The sequence below is a fragment of the Mixophyes fleayi genome, chromosome 1, assembly GCF_038048845.1.
Source record: "Mixophyes fleayi isolate aMixFle1 chromosome 1, aMixFle1.hap1, whole genome shotgun sequence".
Lineage (NCBI taxonomy): Eukaryota > Metazoa > Chordata > Amphibia > Anura > Limnodynastidae > Mixophyes > Mixophyes fleayi.
The window spans coordinates 309,937,947-309,962,045 of record NC_134402.1 but is presented as its reverse complement, the minus strand read 5'-3'; the positions used below and the strand labels follow the sequence as shown (position 1 = coordinate 309,962,045).

At 38.9% G+C, this 24,099-nt stretch overlaps 1 long non-coding RNA gene across 1 annotated transcript; it reads left to right on the top strand.

Moving 5' to 3' along the window:
* The first annotated feature begins 211 nt into the window (after window positions 1–211).
* On the top strand, window positions 212–20,355 carry LOC142158061 (uncharacterized). Its single transcript, XR_012692720.1, has 3 exons — window positions 212–369; window positions 468–825; window positions 20,093–20,355. It is a non-coding gene; the product is annotated as an uncharacterized LOC142158061 (long non-coding RNA).
* Window positions 20,356–24,099: the final 3,744 nt, after the last annotated feature.

The window sequence follows — 24,099 nt, the reverse complement described above, 5'->3', positions numbered from 1 at the left end:
TGGTCAGGGCAGAGCTGGTTCCTGTTTGTGGTTAATTTCTCTTTATTTCATAAAATTTTATTTCAGAATATCAAATTAGATTTTTATAAACAGCAGCGTAAAGAGCAGCCAACTGGGCTGTGCATTTGGAAAGCAATAAATCCCTTAGCACATCAGTATAAAAATATAATTGGTTTAATCCACTTAATTACCACAGTGCACATGTAAATATATTCAGATAACTTCCTGTTTAAATAGAGAACAGTCTCTGGGAGATGTGCACTGAGCAGAATCTGTACATCCAGATCCTCAGCTGAGTTTCTATCTAACTCCTCTGCCCAGACATGAAGAATCTCCTGTGGTTACTCTGTGCTGTGTCCTCACTACAATGTGAGTCTGATGTGGTGATTGTGTGTAAAGAGCTCAAAGTAACCATAGTCTTTGGAAGAACTAATAGAGAGTTAAAAGATTTTCTTGTTTATTTGCAGATGTCACCTCACAAATCTCCTTAGTGGAGTCTGGTCCTGGGACTGTGAAACCAACAGAGACTCTGGAACTGACCTGTAAAGTTACCGGTGCCTCCCTCACTGACAGTACTAACATGTATGGTGTGCACTGGATCCGCCAAGCTCCAGGGAAAGGGCTGGAGTGGCTGGGAGTTATATTCCATGAAGCCAGCATATATTATGCACCATCTGTTCAAGGAAGGGTAACTCTGTCAAGAGACACAAATAAAGGAGAAGTTTATTTGAAAGTCACTGGAGTAAAACCTGAAGAATCTGGAAAACACTATTGTGCAAGACACACACAGTGTAACACAGTAACTGAGGATTTGTACTCAAACTTGTTTAAAGAGAGGGAGTTTGTGGGCAGTCTGAGCTAAAAATAAGTTCACATTATGTGTGGAAATTATTCTTCAAAGACAAGCAGAACTCCCAGGAGAAAGTCATTGTGCACCTGGCACCTGGCATCAAAAACTTGTAGAAAGTGAACTAGCTTAACATGTTTAGTGCTGACAAAATTCATATGTGTTAATATATATATTCAAGGTCAAAACAAAGAGTTGTCAAACAAACCTTTCATACCAAGAACATACCATTATCTTATTAAGGCAATCAGGGTGCAGATACTGAAGCTTCAGCATCCCTAAGGCCTCTCAAGAACACAAATATTCTAGTAGTCCTGCCGATGTACCGCAGGTTATATGAACACTGCAGTACATGGATAACGTAGGTGGACTCAGAGCCGTAACGACGGCGGTGCGGGCGGTGCGACCGCCCAGGGCGCAAGCCCAAGGAGGCGCAGCCGCCCGATACCAGCCTCTGTGCCCAGATGAATCGCGGTTCTACAAGCTCCCCTACAAGCTCCCCTACAAGCAACATTCCCGGCATCAAAAAGCAGTGCAGTGGAACGCATATGCGTTCCACCGAAAGCAGGAAGTTCGGCATTTGGAACGCATTTGCGTTCCAAATGCCGAACTTCCTGTCATTGAAACGCACATGCGTTCCACTGCGGAAAGGCAAGAGGCTGAAGAAAAAAATCTCTCCCCCCGCCCCCACCCCCACGCCCACTGTGTGGACAACCAAGTCATTGTCCAGAATGTCAGTCTGCATACACCTAAGGACATATCAGAAGTACTTAAGATGATTATGGACTTTCTTATGCTTTCTAATGGTTAGTAAAGTGGTTTTAATTGATTTTCATCTGACAGTGTGTACTATCTCTCAGCTCCCTGCTAGGTTTAGATGTTTATAGACAGCTGCAAGAAATAATTATAACCTTATTTCCCTGTCCTCCTCAACTGCTTTTTATTAATGAAGTTCAATAATCATATTTCGAAATCTGGGTTTTGCAAAGTATCTGTTAACAAGCACGGTAAGCTCGACCATGAGACTGGCTCCACATGTAAAATATTATGTAAAATAATCCAAATGTATATTACAATTTGTGGGTCATTCGTTATTACTAATAATGGTATTTATAAGGAATGCCCTGCAGGGTGCTACAAATTAAATAAATGGCTGAAAAGCACATGAGAAAATCAATATATCAAACGTTGCAGGAGGCCATACAAGCTAATACATTAAAGTCATCTAAGGGTGGTAAATGCTTTAAATGTTACTATTGCTAGATTAAAATAATTATGACTTAATAATAGATGACATGCCAAATATTATTATTATTATTATCATGAAACTGAATTTCTTGACAAATCAATGCAGATTCTGACCCCTTTGCAGAGCTGTAACTAGGCATGTGTGGGCGGTGCCATCGCCCAAGGGCGCAAGCCCAAGGAGGCGCAGCAGCCACCCGCTACCTGGCACTGAATTAGACTGAGACTTTCCCGCAGAATTCTTTAAGTAAAGTGATAGCCACACCCCCACATTAGGTTGGCCACACCCACTTGGCAAATGTCACTCCCATTTAGATGGGGGGCGCCAGTGCCCTGTCTCGCCCAGGGCACTAAAATGTCTAGTTACGGCACTGGGTGGACTTACAACTTATGAAGTCGGAAATAGTAAATTTGTTTCTGTAAACTGATGAAATCACTTCAGTGGCTTTGCTTTATTTAAAGATTTACAGAAAGGACACACAGATTTGCTGCATTTATTAGACATCCTTATTGTTTTTGGGGATAGCCAAGTAATATTGGTCACCGGATCTACATGTTTTCAGAGCACTGGTTGAAAAGAAACTTTCCAAATACATATTTTTCTTAAAACTAATAAACGGTTTGTCTAGAATCAGATCCTTAAACATCACATCTGTTTTCAGGCTAGTAAAATTTCTTAAAACTCGTTGTTTTATTTTATGTGATTCCTTATTAAAGTGACATAAGGCATTTTTAGACTGTTTAGAACTCCTTTATTCTCACCATTTTTTATAGAGAACCTCTTCTATGTCTATACCATGAAATATACTGTATCTGATAATATTGATTCATCTATGTATAAGTCATGTTTTCGATGATTTTTGACCTAAGTACTGACATCAAGAATGGTACCTCCAGAATTTTCTTATGGCAATCCCATTTTCTTATGGCAAAAAATAAACCTTCACATGGGAGCCTAGATGCAAACGAGCATAGAGTGGCGGAACATGCAGATATATATAAAAATCTGGATACATGCATAGATGTGCACCCTTATGCTGTGCATGCACAATATGGATAAGCCCATTTTGTGTTTATGAGTTGGACTTACTTTCAAATCTACATGAGCCTCTTAAACTTTTATACAGTGAATCTCTTTAGTTTTCCATCTCCCTGCAAACTTAAGTCCTCCTCATGTTTGTGGACATATACGCTAAAATACTTTGGGCGGACCATCCAAGGATACCAGTACAAAGCCAAGGTAGCTTGCTGTGTACAATCAGTGCACTTAGTAACTGCGGTCCTGTATGTGAATAAATAGAGCTAATGCAGTATGAAACGACACATTTATTCCACGATACCATGTGCTGAATTGCATTGTTTTTCATTACAGTCACTTCATCTGGCTGTGTACCATTTAACACAGAGCAATGCTTTAAAAATACAGTTATTTGCTGTATATAGAATATTCTGATCCATATACACTATATGGACAAAAGTATTCAAATGCTTGACCATTAACCATTACACCAACAGGGACTGTAATGACATTGTATTCAAATATATATAATTTAATATGGAGTTGGTTCCCCTTTTGCAGCGATAACAGCTTCCACTCTTCTTGGAAGACTTTCCATAAGATGTTGGAGTGTTTCTGTGAAAATTTGTACCCATTCATTCTGTAGAGCATTTATGAGGTCAGATACTAATATTGGACAAGAAGGGCTGGTTCGCAATCTCTTTCCAGTTCATCCCAAAGGTGTTCAATGGGATTGAGGTCAGGGCTCTGTGCGGGGCAGTCAAGTTCTTCCACACCAAACCATGTCTTTGTAGTCCTTGCTTTGTGTACTGGGGCACAGTAATGTTCGCATAGAAAAGGGCCTTCCCCAAACTGTTGTCACAAAGTTGGGAGCATAGCATTGTCCAAAATGACTTGGTATGCTAAAGCATTCAGATTGCCCTTTACTGAAGATGAGGGGCCTAGCACAAACCCTGAAAAACAGCCCCATACCATTATCCTTCCTCCCCCAAACTTCACAGTTTTCATAACGCAGTCAGGCAGGTAACGTTCTGCAGGCATCCACCAAACCCAGACTCGCCCATCTGACTGCCATAGAAGCGTGATTCATCACTCCACAGAACACATTTCCACTGCTCCACACTCCAATGTCGGTGTGCTTTACACCACTCCATCCGAGGTTTGAAACTAGTCTTGGTGATGTGAGGCTTGCATGCAGCTGATCGGCCATGAAAATCCATTCCATTAAGCTCCTGCCGCACAGTTTTTGTGCTTACATTAATTCCAGTGGAAGTTCAGAACTCCTCAACTATGAAATCAGTAGAGCATTGGCAACTTTTAAGCACCATGTGCCTTAGCAGTTGTTTACTCCGTTCCGTGATTTAATGTGGTGTTCCGCTTCGTGGCTGAGTTGCTTTTGTTCCTAAGCACTTCCACTTTCTAATATTATCACTTATAGTTAACCGTGGATCATTCAGGAGGGATGAAAGCTCACAAACCGTCTTATTGCAAAGGTGGCATACTATCACTACTACGCTTGAAGTCAATGACCTCTTCAGAATTACCCATTTTGTATCACAAATGTTTGTAAATGGAGAAAACATGGCTTGGTGCTTGATTTTATAAACCTCTGGCAACGTATCTGATTGAAACACCTCAATTCAATAATTAACATATGTGGGCAAATACTTTGTCCATATAGTGTATATTAAAAATGGATTGAATATAGTGATACACAGACTCATCATTGACCTGCACTAATTATGGAATTGCAGAAGACTCTACATTGGGATATTTATTATGCATGACAAACTATTACAGTTTTAATATTAGTTTTCAGGGAGCATTGAAAGTGGACAAAATTCCACTTATGATTCTATCAATAAGCACTAGGTGGGGCTGTGATCTAATATCTAATCTAAACCTAGCTTTATCTAGATTTTTAATTGTAAAAAATAAGTTTTCTAGCCATTTGTATACCATTGATTTAGAACAATAAAATACCATTAAACACCCAAAATTGAACATTCAGCTTTAAACTGCTAATTAACTATATTAAAAAGTAATGTATATAGACACACATTTGTAATTACAATCAAAACATGTAAGATAAGAACAATAATGCATAGGAAATATACCATATTTTAACAACTTGACAGAAATTGTATTCTTTATAAGATAACTGTAGTGTTCAAAATTATATTATGACCATTAAATTTACTGATGTTAATATTTGCTAGTATTTTTTTTAAGTTATTTTGAGTATCAGTTTCTAGCACTGTCAGTTAAAAATATGACTATAGATAAAAGACATTGAAGTTCAGGTACTGAAAGGAAATATCAAGTCTCAGAGGAGAGAAAGATCTGGGGGTTAATGTATCAAGGTCCGATTTTGCAAAATCAGCGATTTTCTTGGGAGAGTTGAAACTCGCAGATGTTGAAGCAGAGATTTCATGCAAAATCGCCAGAGTTGTGCTTCTGTCAAAATCGCTATTTGCAAAATCGCCAGAGATCAAACTCCCGACTGTTTGCCACTGCAGCTATACAGCTCTCAAATGTATGAAGCTGCGAGTAAGCAAACTCAGGAGAGTTTGATTTAAAACACGCCAGATACAACACACTGCTTGATAGCAGCGTGTTGTATAAGCACATCACACTTACACTGCCTGTCAGTGTAAAAACTGTAAAGAATAGAAGAAAGTATGAAAAAAAAAGCGTGGCCACCCCCCTCTATTCCTGCTCAACCCTAGGGCTGCCTGACTACTGCTGGTTCCGTGAAAATCGGGGAAAAATTTTGCATGGGGTCCCCCCGATTTTCACTTAACCAGCACTAGGCAAACCAGCCAGGGTTAGCGGCACTATAGCAGTGGGACACGTAGAAGGGGTCCCCCTGCCATAATGACTAACCAACCCTAGACTGTTCAGCCCTGGGATGGATTCCCTAGGTAGTTTGGTCCGCCGAAAAAAACGAGCGGGCCCCCCCCTAGAGACACCCATCCCAGTGCTGATAGCACTAGGGATCTTCCTACTACCCCTGGGCTCCGGCAGCTGTATGACAGGCAGTGTAACAGTGATGTGTTTACAACTCGCTGCTACAACACAGGAGAGTTAGCTAAACACGGGAGTGTTTGACAAACACGGGAGTGTTTACATCGCAGCAAATCTCCAGAGATGACCAGCGATTTTGAAGATCAGTGTCAAAATCGCAGCTTGATACATTTTAGGTTTTTTTTACTAAAAAAAGCGTGTTCACACCCGCGATTTGCCGCGATTTTAACACGCTGTCAAAATCGGACCTTGATACATTTACCCCCTGGGAAAAAAACGTATGACTATATTTGACACATTTAAAACAGACCCCCATTTGTCATCTAGGCATTTTTATTGCTGGGTTTTAATAGGAGATGCATGTTAGTACTGATTGAATTGTTTTTTAGAGAAAAAGTGGAAGAAAATAAAAAAAAAAGGTGTGTGTGTTGCTTCTTGCCTTGGACAACTGTGTTTAAGCTTTAATATCTAAAGGTGGAGACTTGAGAGGGGTATAGATAGACAGGCTTGCTATGAGTAGTGAGTAGTCTCTCTTTTGATATAACAGTGTGTTAATAGCAATTTGTGATCATTTTGCTCACAGAGCAGCTGGTGAGTTAGATTTGCTTGATGAGTTGATAGTGGGAGTTGTGAGTTTATAGCTATGCAGTAATGGTTTAGTGAGTGTGTATTAGCAATTGAGTAATAGAATGCCGTCAGGCCTAATAGGGATTTATTGCAAGTGTTGTGTAAATGGATTGTTACTTTAGGAAAAAGAAAAAATGTATTGCTTCGTTTATATACATTATTGTGTTCATGTTTGGAGGTATGAGAGAGTATTGAGAGGGATGGATCAGCTATGACTAGATTCTGATACAAATTTCTTTATGTCTCAGCAACACAATTAACATTTATATGCAATTGTTTTTTGGGAAAATAGATATATGAAGTAGTGTGCACACTAGATTCATAGGGGTATATTTACTAAGCTGCGGGTTTGAAAAAGTGGAGATGTTGCCTATAGCAACCAATCAGATTCTAGCTGTCATTTTGTAGAAGGTACTAAATTAATGAAAGCTAGAATCTGATTGGTTGCTATAGGCAACATCCCCACTTTTTCAAACCCGCAGCTTAGTAAATCTAGCCCATAGTATTGTGATTAGTCAATTAGTGAAAGCTGTAAAGTAACAGCAGTTGAGTAATTAAAAGTAATAAAGTGACTTATGATTGGTTCATATAATATCCTTTGTGTTAAAAACTGAGGGTTGTGAGGACAAATGATACCCCTGATGAAGTTCGAGAGAACAAAATATGTAGGGTTTTAGCCTCAAGATAATGGTATTTTTGGAGTAATTTTTAGTGTGATTTCTCATTGCTATCAACATCACCGTGGATTCAGATAAGCACTGTTTTTATTAGAGATGCTCACTGACCCCTGTGTTTTGGTTTTGGATCTGGATTACCGTCGTGTTTTGGTTTTGCCAAACCGCCCTTGCATGTTTTGGTTTTGGTTTTGTTTGCTTTTGTTTTGTAATTTGTTAAAAAAATTACATTTTTTTGGCCTAAAATAACATAATTTAGGTATTATTTTGTACCTACATTATTATTAACCTCACTAACACTAATTTCCAGTCATTTCCATTCAATTTTGACCACCTCCTAGATCACAATATGATTTTCATACACTTTCAAAGAAAAATTGCTGCAGTTCTTGCCAGTGATAAGAAAAAGGCCATTATCATGCCTGGGCATAAGACAAATACCGTATATACTCGAGTATAAGCCGACCCGAATATAAGCCGAGGCACCTAATTTTACCACAAAAAATTGGGAAAACTTATTGACTCGAGTATAAGCCTAGGTTGGGAAATGCAGCAGCTACTGGTAAATTTCTTTAATAAAAAAACTTGTCAGCTGACCCAACGCCACTCTGTTTGCAGAATATACTGTTATAATAGACCATTATGCTAAATCAATCGCTAACACTAACATCAAATTACACTAACACTGTGGTAAACTATTCACTATTAAGACACTGTGGTACACTATTCAGAAGAGCACACAACTCGAACTTCAGGACAGAGTAAACAAATCTTTAGAATATCAATTTATAGGAAATAAAACTGTAACCTTCATGATCTGCACTTGTACAGAAATGTTCTAGAATTGAATGGAGCTCATTGATGCACTGCCAACACTCACAGATTCACAAGTGTATGTGCCACATTATCAGCATGGTAAGAGACACTCCTCTATCATCCCACACCTCACTCAAAGGGAACTAACTGTTCAGGAAGTACTTTCTTTTCTGTATTAAACAGAACATTATATGCAGCATGCAGCAGCTATATTACACACAATACATAATATACATGTCCTTTATATATACACAGTGTCCTCACATTAACTGTTTACTAGATACTGACTACACGATCACGCAGCCCTCTAGGAATCTTGTGGATAAACAAAGGCTGCTTATAAACAAAGGACTTCAGTACTACTGAAGTCCTTTGTTTATAAGCAGCCTTTGTTTATTCACAAGATTCCTAGTCCTTTGTTTATAAGCAGCCTTTGTTTATCCACAAGATTCCTAGTCCTTTGTTTATAAGCAGCCTTTGTTTATCCACAAGATGTCTAGAGGGAGAGAGAGAGATCTTTCACTTACCTCCACAGTGGAACGCATGTTCCTTCCACAGACAAGACAGGAAGTTCGGCATTTGGAACTTCCTGTCAGTGGACATGCGTTCCACTGCGGGAGTTAAGCTGTTGACTCGTGTATAAGCCGAGGGGGGGCTTTTTCAGCATTAAAAATTTGCTGAAAAAGTCGGTTTATACACGAGTATATACGGTAATCCACCTCTTAAGTGTGGAATAATTTTTACACAAATCCTGACAACAGTTGTCTAGCCATTTGTAGCGTTTTTAAAGTCATACTCAGTAGAGGTAGGGACCTTAACCATCTGGGATCCTCATCCATGTTACGTCATTTTTCAGCAAGTTCTTGGAAAGCTGTTGGGAAAATCAGAAACTTAGGTTAAAAAAAATAACAACAAGCATTCCAGCATCATCTGCCTCCCTTCTCTCATCTACATTCCAGCACCTGAAATCTACCCCCCCCCCCCAACACCTTCATCATCAATATCCCCAGAACCAATAATTTACAGTTAAACAATCCTTTGCAAGAGGAAGCAAGTATGAAACCTGTCACCCAGTCGCAATGTGGATCACAGACGCCCTGGGTACTATGCTAGTATTAGATCTGCGTCCAATGTCCACTATTAATACAGTTGGTTTAAGACATTTAATTGAGGTGTTTTGTCCCTGTTAGCAAATGTCATCACTATACCATTTAACTAGAAAATCTATTACCCACCTGTACCTGAAGGTTCCTAAAAATGTAATTATTGGGCTACAAAATGGCATTCTATCCACTGTACACTTAACCACAGATATGTGGGCAAGCAGAACTGGGCAAAGTAAAGATTATATGACTGTAACAGCCCACTGGGTTGGTCATTCGCCTTCACCAGCAGGGACAGCAGCATATACCCAAGTACATCACATTTTTCAGAAGTAGGCTACTCTGTGTATCAGCAGCTTCAGTAAGAGGCATACAGCTAACAATCTGTTCCAAAAACTAAGGGATGTCATTGAAACATGGCTAATCCTGCTTGGAGTCTCCTGAGGATATGTAATTTCTGATTACGACCCCAATATTGTTCAAGCATTACAGCCGGGTTCAATTCCAGCACATTTCCTGTTTTGCACACACAATCAACTTGGTGTTACTGAACTTTTAAAAATGACATGCAGGAGATGCTGTTTGTGTCCGGAAAAATTTAGGATCAATTTCTGGTTTCTGCAACAGCATATAGGAGAATGCAGCAGCTGCAAGAAGACTAGCATTTGAGGGGAATGTACTTTAGTCCAGCGAAGTAGTCACCTGTGAAGAGAGTGCAGACACGGTTAGCTTGAGTCAAGTGATTGCCTTAATAATACATTTTGACAAGGAGCTACAGAAATTTAACGTGTGAAATAACACAAAATAAATGTGCTAACTATATTTTAATTGTAGATTAAATACTTAATTTGCTTCACAAGGATCCAAGAGCTATCAACATCTTGTTTGGACGTCTTCTCCTTCAGTTTCTCTGGCAACTGTTAGTTGTAAAAAAAAATTGCTTTCCCAAGACACACAGTGGTGATGCAGATGAGTCCGCACAACATATATTTGCTCTGCTGTAAAAAAATGGCCCAAAAATCGTGACAGCTCTGCCCTAAAATGAACTACTAATTCCATTTGGAAGGCCATTTTCGGCAATTACATCATAGTACACAGACTTCTATCATGGTGGGATGAATTAGTATTGTTTGAGGAAGATTAGCACTGAACCCTGCCACCTCTCCTGTTTCTGAGTGAGCTATGGTACAATAAAATGTAACTGCAGATTTAGACCAAGACTGTCAGCCCTATTATTTCTATTTCAGCAATTACAATTAGCAATGGAGCAGTGTAGCTCTTCTCTTTGGGTGTTACCCATATAACGCAGTAGAATTTGCCTGCAAATTCTACAGACAAGCCTGCTTGTCTTCCTCTTCATCAATGACTCTTAGCAATTGAGCACTCGTCTTTGGGTGTATATTACACCCAAACCTTATTAGTGCAAATTAGGAAAAATACAGTTTAATCCATGCTAGGCCCTCCACCATCCTTTGCATGTTAATAGTATGATTGGTTGGAGTTATGGGCAAGGTCACACATTTTGTTGTCAAATCCTTCAAACCAGCCCAGATGTCAAACTGTTGTGGTCTGCCACCTGCGTCATCCCTGCTTGTGTTTGGAAAGTGCAAATTGGTGCCAGAACCTCATGTGCCAGAACTGCTGCCACTGGTGCCACGCTGCTGCCACTGCTGCAGGACTTACACAATCAACTGCATCCTCATCAGCGCCCTCGTCGGCTACCCAAATCTCCCCATCATCCTCTTCAAATTCCAAAGTGTCATGCTCACTTGGTGTATCACCGGCTACACTCGGGCTTTTCAGGCACACATCAGCAGAACTGCTGAAAGGGCCCTTCTTTATGGGTACATTTTCAGAATGCTCACGATTAGACATACCACTGGTGGATGGACTCTCCACAGGGATTGGTGTCATTTCTGATTCTGAGCATACATTATCCTCTAATGCCTTACTGTTTTCTTGCAGCTCGGCTTTCACGCGTAACAGTAGTTGTGCACCACTTTTAGACTCCAAATTACTTGGTCTTGCTTGGTCACGAGTGACCGTACAATAATAATGCTCAATGACATTTTTTAATTTGCCACTAAAAGAGAAAGGCGAAGGGCTCATTCTTTCTTTGCCACTGCGTGTGTAGAATGGCATGTTGGCAATTTTTTTTTTTATCGGCAGTTAGCTTTTCCTAAGTTACACTTCTTTTTCACTTCAATGCGGTAAAAATTTTTTATGTGTGTTATTTTCCCCTGATTTAAAAAGACTATGTACTTTTACATAGGCTTTACCAGATGACGTTCTGGGAACACTACATCAGGACTGGTGTCAGCACGTGCTTGCTGATTCTGCTCATATGTGGACTGCTTTGAATCCATTTTAATGAGCCCAAAGCACTTGTAGTGCAAAAAATTGTAGAAATACTGCTGATAAATATGACTTTTGACAGCCAGAAAAATTAATGTTTCACACTGGGGAATATGGGACACCCCAAAGCACTTGTAGTGCAAAATATTGGATAAATAAGGCTGCTAAATATGACTTTTGACAGCCAGAAAAATTATTGTTTCACACTGGTGAATATGGGACACCCCAAAGCACTTGTAGTGCAAATATTGTATTAGATACTGCTGACAAATATCACTTTTGACAGCCAGAAAAAATAATGTTTCACATTGGAGAATATGGGACACCCCAAAGCACTTGTAGTGCAAAATATTGTATTAGATACTGCTGACAAATATGTCTTTTAACAGCCAGAAAAATTATTGTTTCACACTGGTGAATATGGGACACCCCAAAGCACTTGTAGCGCAAATATTGTGTTAGATACTGCTGACAAATATCACTTTTGACAGCCAGAAAAATTTATGTTTCACATTGGAGAATATCGGACACCCCAAAGCACTTGTAGTGCAAAAAATGGTAGAAATACTGCTTATAAATATGACTTTTGACAGCCAGAAAAATTAGTGTTTCACACTGGGGAATATGGGACACCCCAAAGCACTTGTAGTGCATAATATTGTATTAGATACTGCTGGCAAATATGACTTTTGACAACCAGAAAAATTTATGTTTCACACTGGGGAATATGGAACATCCCAAAGCACTTGTAGTGGAAAATATTGGATAAATACTGCTGTTTAATATGACTTTTGACAGCCAGAAAAATTAGTGTTTCACACTGGGGAATATGGGACACCCCAAAGCACTTGTAGTGCAAAATATTGTATTAGATACTGCTGACAAATATGTATTTTAACAGCCAGAAAAATTATTGTTTCACACTGGTGAATATAAGACACCCCAAAGCACTTGTAGTGCAAATATTGTATTAGATACTGCTGACAAATATGTATTTTAACAGCCAGAAAAATTATTGTTTCACACTGGTGAATATAGGACACCCCAAAGCACTTGTAGTGCAAATATTGTATTAGATACTGCTGACAAATATCACTTTTGACAGCCAGAAAAATTACTGTTTCACATTGGAGTATATGGGACACCCCAAAGCACTTGTAGTGCAAAAAATGGTAGAAATACTGCTGATAAATATCACTTTTGACAGCCAGAAAAAATAGTGTTTCACACTGGGGAATATGGGACACCCCAAAGCACTTGTGGTGCAAAATATTGTATTAGATGCTGCTGACAAATATGTCTTTTAACAGCCAGAAAAATTATTGTTTCACACTGGGGAATATGGGACACCCAAAAGCACTTGTAGTGCAAATACTGTATTAGATACTGCTGACAAATATCACTTTTGACAGCCAGAAAAATTAATGTTTCACACTGGGGAATATGGGACACCCCAAAGCACTTGTGGTGCAAAATATTGTATTAGATGCTGCTGACAAATATGTCTTTTAACAGCCAGAAAAATTATTGTTTCACACTGGGGAATATGGGACACCCAAAAGCACTTGTAGTGCAAATACTGTATTAGATACTGCTGACAAATATCACTTTTGACAGCCAGAAAAATTAATGTTTCACACTGGGAAATATGGGACACCCCAAAGCACTTGTAGTGCAAAAAATTGAAAAAAAAAAAGCCTCCTCTCTTCCTGCTCTAACAATTGCTAATAGAATTGGAATTAATAATATAATTGAATAGATTAGAAATTAAATAATAATACAAAGAATAAGGTGTACAATTATTGCTCTTTCCCTGCTCTAATACAGCCTGTGACCTAACCCTGCTCTCTCCCTCTGTCAAATGGCGATGGACTGCTGTGGAGATGGGTTTTTATGCTTTTCAAATATCGCGAGAACCGAGCTCTGAGATCCGACTACATCATGATGACGTTTTGCCTCGTTTTCGATTCTGAACGGACGGGAGAGTACCGAGCCTGCTCGGCTCGGTACTCTGATAGGCGAAGTTTGGGTGGGTTCGGATCTCGGGGATCCGAGCCCGCCCATCTCTAGTTTTTATGCTACCTTTTGTAAGTGTCTTTAACCATGTTCAAAATAAAAATTGGCTGTTTTAAAAGATTTCACACATGCGGGGATGTCTTATCGATTTCCTTCACAGATAATGAAGTGATTATAAGTGAGAGCTGAGGATCCTGCCTGTAGAACATCTATGGAGCATTTGACAGATAAGCTTTATCTTTATTTGAAAAATGTACTGCTTTCATTCAATAGTTTAATTGACTGTACATTAACTATTACGCAATGAGGGCCCTTTTTTCCTAAGTTTTTTGACAACTCCACATGTCCCATTTCCTTATTGCATTTGTAAACAATGAAATATATGATGTTACAATTCCAGGGACAACTACATGCTGTTTGCCTGCACTGACCGTTGGAGAGTATAGACGTAGTTAGCAATAACTCCCGCACCAAGACAGTGGCCTTCCTCTTCCCACCCAATAATGTGATTGTGGGAAAATATTTTCACATCCTATCTAAATAAAGAGTTCTTAGCAACTGAGGCAGAGTACAAAATAGCACTTTTTCACCCATATGCAGAGCCAGACCAAAAATACAGAACCACAATGCAAAATACTGTAATATAACAAATGGGGGCGGAATGGGGTTTGGGAACAAGACCTCATAGTTACTGGCCTCTACAGCCAATCCTTGGGGTATCCATTTCAGACACAGCCTTGTGGAAATAATATATTAAATTGAAACATTCAATCATTACAGTATCTATAATACCATATATCAGGGGCGGGCTGGACCGGGGGGCAGGGGGGCAGCGGGCACCCGGGCCGCTCAGTCTAGCAGCTGTTCAGGCCGGCCGCCTCCCCCCATCCACCGCCGTGGATGCAATTATTTTTTTATATTACAGGAGGTCACATCGCGTCTCACGCGATGCGGCCGCATCAGTGCACAGGCGGCCGCATCACATGACACGCGATGCGGCCGCCTGTGCGCCCCCCGGGCTGATACCTCCCAGCCTGCAGGTGTCATATATACATATAGGGGGAAACATAATTTGACAAAAAATAGGAGAGGGGTTTGTTATTTGAACATGCCTGACACTCACTTCTCCTTGTCCATGGATAGTAACTGGGGAACTAAAGGCTAAAAAGTATCCCTGACACTTACCATTGTGGGAAAATGAGGTTCAGCAATGGTAAAGCAAATTTAATCTCTTGTTTCACAATGTTTGTTCAATTTTATGTGTGGGAATATGTATGCACTGTATGCTCAATATCATTTGTAAGATGTTAATCTGTGGGAGGACCACAGACACACAAAAGCTTTCAGTTTGTTGCATTTTATATTTAGCAGGCAATTATAACATTTCACATTCATTCTGATTTTCATTTCCCATGTGAGTACAAAGGCTGCCTAACAAGGTATAGAATATTATTTTGTCTTAAAAGAAACATAAGATCATTGGGCGTCATACTGAGAAAAGGAACTATACAGTTGTTGTTGTCAGTTTTCAATTACATTGGTCACTTTTAATCACATTGACAGTTGTTCTATTATTATTTTTTTTCTGTTCTACAAAAAAGGCAAAGACTGGAAATGGAAAGATGAGAAAGAATTATAGGTTGAGTACACGATGTAGAACAATGATTATTGTTTCCTGTCACTGCCACTACCTTCATTATGTTATCATATAACAATATAATTATTATTTACATTTAGTATTAAGAAGAGTTGAACATTTTTTCCACGATTTATTTTGTGGCTTTTGTCAGATGTGCAGTACAGAAGAGATAACCGGTCTCCAAACTTACCCCAGCACTGACCTGTGAACAACTAATACATTTTTTGACAGACCACATTTTTACCAATTAATAAACATTGGTAGTTTATGTAATCTCCACAAATACATAAAAACAGGAGAAAGGGTAAAAGGCTGTGATTAAACTAAACAAGTAAATAGCTACCACAAAACCATAGTAAAACATCAATTTATTAAAAATCATACCTATACCGATCTATCGCTCCCTACTCGTATTATCTCCCTTCAGGCCCTCTCTAAACTTATTCTGGAGCTTAACCTCCCTACCTTGAACTCTAAGAAACTGACCTCCTTCAAAGATCTCTATGCTCTGGACGTTTCTCCCCCTTTTGCCCTTATCCAGGAACACTTTGATATCCCCACCAACAATATATGGATAGGCTCGAAATCCAAGACTGCTCACTCCCTGTCCCTACCTCTTGCCCAAATGCTAGACAGGCTGATGAAAGACTTCAACAGGGGGGGAATAACTTTCTGGTATCAATATCTCCAATTTCTCATCACACCCCCCCCCCCAAGGCCCCCTCCCTGCTCATATGTGGACTGCTGTGAACCCATTTTAATAATACCCAAAGCACTTGAAGTGCAAATTCAGGAATATATAGTGCTGGTATATAATAATTTCAGCACCAGAAAAATTGTTTTTTTCAAAGAGGCGAATATCTGACACTGACCACTGACCCCTGACCCAGTGCCCCAGGCTGCAGCCTGATCAGCCTAATGGTGGATCAGGCCCTGGTCAACACGTATCTTGAAATCCGTTCCTTGCTGACTCCAGAAGTATGCAGAGCCGGTTTCCACTACATTGAGAACAACAGCACGATGCGCTCAGTATGCGTACCTTAGTGACTCAGGCCCCATGTCTCCAAGTATTTGCGTATACAGCTTTCTGGCTGCCAACAAACCTCAGTCCTCTACAGCAGTCTATCTCTCAGCAACAACTCTTGCCTGACTTTTCCACACAACAGCATACCAGAAACACATGTGTCTCTTTTCACAAAATGTCTCCTCAGTATTTGCTCACTCTGAGGCTTCTTCTCTCAACAAACCCTGGAACTTTTCAGCAGTCTTACAGACTAGACTTTTTCTGGGTCCTAGAGTCTCTCCTGTATCATGTTGTTAGACAGTCCTGTTTCACTGGGTCCTAGTGTCCTGCAGATTTCTGGGTATCACATCAACAAACCTTTAGTCACATCTGAAGTATGAAGCATGAAAATCAATGTATAATCAGTATGATTTCCAATGTGAAAGTTTTTACATGCTTTTACATTGGAAATGATTATTAAATATAATATGAAATCTATGTGATATTATAATTGACTTGATATTAAATGGCAGTTTCATACAACTTTATCAGTGAGTTACACACCATAAACCTTTTATTTCAAAATACCTTTAAGATCTGTGTCATGTTGCCTGAATGCATCACAAAAAAAAAAAATCTTTTTTCTGTTCTAATGTGCAAGAGTTGCACTATGCATGATCCTTGGTGAACAGTTTCCTACTTAAACTTTGGCTTTACACAAATGTGTGCAAGGACAGTTGCATGCCATATTATTTAGTCAGACACATGGCTTTAAATCCCCAGGACAGTACATAGTCCCTGAGGCTACCTAGGTTCTGCAATTTAGTCTCTTTAGATAGAAAGATAGGCATGACTGCTGTTTGGTAATTAATATGTATATAAAAGAACACAATGAAATGATAGGCTGAACTAAAGATTAAGAGGAAATATTTTAAAATGAATGATTAATTGGTGTTTGATTAACTGTATGTATCAGCAAGTAAAACATAGACATCTGAGAGGGAGTTAGATGGTTAAAGTAGATGATCACTGTTTATTATTGTTGGTAAAGCGTTGGCACTAGTGGGAAGGGAGCGCATGGTTATAGCATAATTGTGGGAATACAGTGCTGGCATAAGTATCTGAGGGACCACAGTTCTGGAATAGTGAGGATATAGTTTTGGCATATTAGGTATGTGAGAGGACATTGGACAGTGTTTGTGCTGCTAAATCTATATTTACCTAAGTTAATGTCCACATGATTATTTAGTGGTCTATTTATTAAGATGCAATAAGCCATAATACAGAGAAAACAAGAGTTTTCTCCATAAAATATCTATCACATATATTATGTAAAGTTCAATGGATGAGAAATCAAAGATTTCTCATGCCATGACTAAGTTAATGCTCATACCACTTCATCCATAAATAGTAAAAACAGATTCCATGTGTCGGTGTCACTTCCTACCCTAGTTTAACCCTATTGGTCTCGGACACTGTTCCCCTCTTGTATCCCCATATATTTCTCGCTGTAATCTAAGCTTTTACTTCATGTCCCTCACCAATCTCCTCTAAAATACTTCTTATGGTAGACAGTGTGGTGACATCATGTAACAGCTCCTCTGTGATGTGTATGGACCTTTTACTCTGATTGGCTCCCCTGCCATCTAGCTACCTGTGATGAATTTTAGCAACGCTCATAAAAGGATGCAATTTAGCTTTAATGATTCAAGCAATGCATAGGTGTGAGAATGTTAATGCTAAGTGGTAATTGAGGGGAAATAAACAGAAAAAAAAGAAAAAACAAGTAGCACCTCCTCCTCTTCTACAGCGGTAGTCTGGCAATGAGAATGAACCTGTCACCAGCAACAGGCAGATACCACTAAAGTAAAATCTAGGATGTCTGGATGCCACTGGGCCCCTTATGAATCCAGGCTCAATCACAATGGATTGGGCTGCAATTGAACAAGTGTAGTAATGTATAATGTTTTATTACAGGTGCACCTTGCCTGGCATTAGGTGGGTGATTAACCATCTTGTGCTTTTTTGTCATTTAATTTATTTTCATGTTTCAATCATTTCCTTCTGTAAGTTCTACAATATAATTGTTAATGATTAACTTACTTTACATAAATTTAATTTTCACACTATAAAATATGTTATAAAATTTGTCTTTGATTAGGAAAAGTCTAATTTATTTATTAAAAAATATAGAATCATAATACTTAACCAGCATAAATCATATACTACAATACTGTATAAATGAAAGACCAAAGAAAGCATTAGGACAAACTGACTATATCATTAGTTTGAACATACTGTATGCTAATCTAGGGCCTCATTCATTAAGGATCTTAACTTGAGAAACTTCTTATTTTAGTCTCCTGGACAAAACCATGTTACAATGCAAGGGGTGCAAATTAGTTTTCTGTTTTGCACATAAGTTAAATACTGACTGTTTTTTCATGTTGCACACAAATACTTGATAGCTTATTTGTACACTTAAATTTAAAGTTGATATTTGTGTGCTACATGAAAAAACAGTCAGTATTTAACTTATATGCAAAACAGAAAACTAATTTGCACCCCTTGCATTGTAACATGGTTTTGTCCAGGAGACTAAAATAAGAAGTTTCTAAAGTTAAGATCCTTAATGAATCAGGCCCCTATACAATATCATAGGTCAGTACTGTAGCGGTGCATTTTTAAACTTGTCATTCAAGTGTGTCTTGTTGGCAGTAAATGAGAGGTGATCAAGTATTTCTAAGAGACCGACTGACCGCTATTGTCATTTAATTGTACTTCTCGTTTCCTTTAGTGAGGCTCAATTTACACATGATTTACTGCATTTGCAATAATTCAGTTTTCAGACTTTGAAATACCATATTAAAGTGTAAATTTCTATTTATTTCATAAAAGTTCATTTCAGATGATCAAATCAGAGTTAAAAAATATGACCGTGTAAAGTGTAGCTAACTTAATCATCCAGTTGGAAAGCACATAAATCATATAGTACAGCAGTATATACATTTGTATAAATTACCAAATGAATCATGAATACAATCTAACTATCTCATTGGCTTTTACCACTTAATTAGCACAGTGTATATGTAAATATAGTATGATAGCTTTATGTTTAAATGGAGAACAGTCTCCAGCAAATGTGCACTGAGCAGAATCTATACATCCAGATCCTCAGCTGAGTTTCTCTCTAACTCCTTAGCCCAGACATGAAGAATCTCCTGTGGTTACTCTTTGTTGTGTCCTCACTGCAATGTAAGTCTGATGTGGTTATCATGTCAATAAGCTCCTAGTAGCCACAATCTTTGCGGGGAGCTTTAATAGAAAAGCTTAATATTTCCTTGTTTATTTGCAGCTGTCACGTCACAAATCACCTTAGTGGAGTCTGGTCCTGGAACTGTGAAACCAACAGAGACTCTGGAACTGACCTGTAAAGTGACCGGTGCCTCCCTCACTGACAAAAGTAACATGTATGGTGTGAGCTGGATCCTCCAAGCTCCAGGGAAAGGGCTGGAGTGGCTGGGAGTTATATGGTTTAATGCTAACTTAAACTATGCCCAGTCTGTTCTGGGACGGCTAACTCTGTCAAGAGACACAAATAAAGGAGAAGTTTACTATAAACTTACTGGAGTAAAGCCCGAAGAATCAGGAAAGTATTACTGTGCAAGAAACTCACAGTGTAACACAGTAACTGAGGATTTTTGCACAAACAGTGGGTGGAGGGGGGAAGATGTGGGTAGCAGAGTCTGAGCTAAATATTAAGACACTCAAAATAAGAAGGAAATAGAGTATGCTGAAACAGGATGGATATGTTCATTTATGCATAGAATTTATACTTAAAATACAAGCAGAACTTCCATGAGAAAAGCCACCGTGCACCTGGCACCCGACACTTGTAGTCTATTATGTTTTTTCAGCAAAACAGTCATTTTATTTCCAGGGAATCACTGAATGGGGAAAACTATTACAACATCACTTTCTCTATGTACCACTGTTCATGGTTAGTTTTTTCAGATAAAGTGATGTCAAATTTGGTCTTGCAAATAAAATTCTGTTCATATAACTGATATTTAAGCATCATAAAACACTTTAATCCGAGTAGAATAATCAAACAATATACTGCTTAACAGCATTGTGATTCTTCCTGTACGGATATCACTTGTCATATGCTATATTAATTACTGACCTTTATAGTAAATACAGATATTACAGTAATGTTTTGTGGCAGGATAATATTCACCTGATATGTTTGCAATGGGACCAACTGTGTCAAACGCATTATTTTTTTGGTAATTTTAATATGTAGTGGCCCAAATATTGTGCCACAGCCAATGGATGAAATGTATCTATTAAAATGTTTGTTTACTTTACTTACAAAACGATAAACATTTTATACCACCCAGAATACAGTGCTTTATCAGTTTAGAAGTGCAACGGTATATACGGTATGTATTTTCCGCACCATAAGGCGCAAAGGATTATAAGGCGCAGTCTCAATTACGGGGTCTATTTCTGTACTTAACCCATACATAAGGCGCACTGTATTATAAGGCGCATGCCAAAACATACGGTCTACAAAAAAGGGTAACAGATTTTCTTGTTTCCTCCACTTCCGAACCATAAATTCATTGATGTTGAATTCTTTCGCAGCTGCTCTATTCTCATTTACAACCGCGTAACTGATAGCCTGTAGTTTGAATTGTGCCTCGTAAGCATGTCTCTTCACTGGTGCCATTTTCGGGGGTCCTTAGACAAACAAATGTTGTTTTGCAGCATACCGGTAGTATACCAATCGGAGGCGTGGCGGAGGTGAGCGTATGTACTGCACTTATTACGTAATGTTCTCTGATTGGTTTATCGCTGCCAGCGTACATAGTGTACGTATTACGTCCCTGTGTCAGCGGGAAATGGTCCGACAGTCAATCAAGCGGAGCGCTTACCAAAGTCGCACAACAACATTTTGGAACTCAGTGCACACATAAGGCGCACCGGATTATTAGGCGCACGGCCGATTTTCTCAAAATGTAAGGCGCTCTCAGGTGCGCCTTATAGTGCGGAAAATACGGTAGTCATATTTATACATTAGATTAAAGAGATTCCAGCAACCCAAAAAAACTACTGAGTTGATTTACCAAAGTGTAAAAGCCTTACTGCAGGCACAAATGTGTGGCACGATGGTTTGTTTTTCACTCCACCCTATATCATTATTATCAGTTATTTATATAACTATTTCTGCAGCACTGTACAGAGTACACTCACATCAGTCCCTGTCCCATTGGACCTTACCGTCTAAATTCCCTAACATACACACAGAGAGAGAGAGAGAGACTAGATTCAATTTGATAGCTGCCAATTAACAATTAATGATGTTTTTGGAGTTTGGAAGTAAACCGGAGCACCCAGAGGAAATCCACGCAAAAATAGGGAGAACATACAAACTCCACACAAATAAGGCCATTGTCGGGAATCAAACTCGTGACTCCAGTGCTGTGAGGCAGAAGTGCTAACCACTAAGCCACCATGCTGCCTCATACACCCTTTATATTAAAGGGGTTAAAACTGGAATTCCCCCGAAGGCATTAGGTATTATCTTCAAAGGCTTCCAGATGCTTTGACTAATACCTGGCTCTAAAATATAAATATTATTTTCTTGGTGATAAAATGTAGACATAATATAACTTATACATTACATCTACAAATGATGAAGAGTATATAAACAATATATTATTTTATATCTCATTTTATAATATATATCAGAATTCAGCCATAGTTGAAAGAGCACGCCGATTTTGCACATACAATACCTTCCCCCCACCTGTTACAATTGAACTTGAATACCAAGTTTTGAGTAGATGGCCAGATTAACCTGTAAAAGGCTGTGGTCTGTTTCCTGTGGAGAGGTAAACTCCATCCACAAGAAAGGTTTTTGATACCTCTTACACAAGGAAGAAACTTTCTTTTCCAGCCCTGCTCCCAAGGTGAGAGGACTTAGGTGATGGAGACTACAAACTTATTTCAATGGTGGTTTGTATAAGGGACCTGGTGAGGCCCTTTATATTAGAACCTGGCTAGCAGGAAAAATGGTATAATGGAGTTTTGAATGGAATGAATGAAAGGTGGGTGAGTCTGGAAACATAGTTTTATGTGTTTTTGAATGGAAGATGGTTGACCAATGTTGTAATGGAGTTCTGTTAAGTTATTTGAATGGAATTGTCTGAGTTCAGATAAAATGGAGTTGAATCTGGATATATACATAGATCTGTGTGGTTCTGTGTTGGTTTAATGTTGTAATGGAGTTTTGTTAGGTTATTTGAATGGAATGGTCTGAGATCAGATAAAATAGAGTTAGTGAAGACTTTGGTTTGGTATGGATAGTGTTACATAAATGCATGCCTTGTAATAATATTGCAAATGCTGTGTAATAAAAGTGTATGGAAATGGTTGTGCATAGTTTGTTTGTTCGATAGAATGGTGGTTGTGATGATACCGGGTTTAACGTAACCTTCTGCATCACACAGCTGGCCTACCCGGTACCTATCCAAGGTTCAAAATCAGCCAGGCAAATATCCAAAATAACACAAATAAGTTTATTTAACAAAATGGTAGCACAAAAAAGCAATAAACATATTTAAATAATAACTTGCAACAAATAACACTACAGTCTGGCACAGACAACATACAGGGTATAATGAAAACACCTCACCAGTATCTTTGTCACTTTCAGGGACTGCTGTCTATCAATCCAAGTTTTTCCCCTATCTCCTTTAAGACTACCAGCAAACATAGTGGCCCTAAGTCCCTGTCACTCCGCTTTCGGCAGAACCACAGCTCCCCAAGACCTGGAGAGGTAGATCGGGGCAATGGCAGTACTCCAGGAACTGATTGTCCCTTTCCTGTCAGGGGCAGAGATCTAGTGAATGCCAATTTGCTGTCCTCTCTAGCTGTCTTTTAAGGCCAGAAATGACCTCATCATCAATTCCAGGACCGGCCTGATTGGTCCTTTTCTGTGTTTACCTTTTCACAGGTAAACATACAGACAAAGGAGATAGCAGTTGAGTCACTCCTGATTTAATTAGGAACAGGTATTGTTATGTGGCTTTATAGTAGAGCTTGTGTAAACAGGAAAGATCACACTCCAGACACACTTACATTTAAATACACAATGCTGTCCTCTGTAATTAAACATAGAGTTCTGTCTGTGCACCCTTTTTACTATGCTAGCACACATAGACCCACTGCTAAACAAAGATAAGAGACCCCATGGTGTGATGTACATTCATGCATGACTGGTTGACAATAACCCTTTATGCCTAGACTGAAACAATGGATTAGTCTGCATGCTAACGATACAAGCTGGCAGTTATTCTAACTACTTTCAAAAAAGAATATACACAAGCTTAAATATGACTGACAAATATGGGGGAACCAGAGGCCTAGAAAAAGTATATGTGTTATAGTCCGAAGTCACCTCCTTCCCTCACAGTGGTGTTGGAAAAGCATTTCTTGGGAAAGTGAAGAAACTGTGTAGGTGGTATTGGAAAGTCTGCTATGCTGCTGTTGAAAAGTGTTGCTGAAATTAGGATTTAGATGCATAGCAAGTGATTGGATTGTTCAGGAAGTGGTCAGATTGTTAAATATAACGTTTTGTTAGACTGCTGGTTTAAAGAGTAGTTTTTAACTCAATCTCTGAAATAATGTGGTTTATTGCTGGAAAAGTTGATGCAGTTAA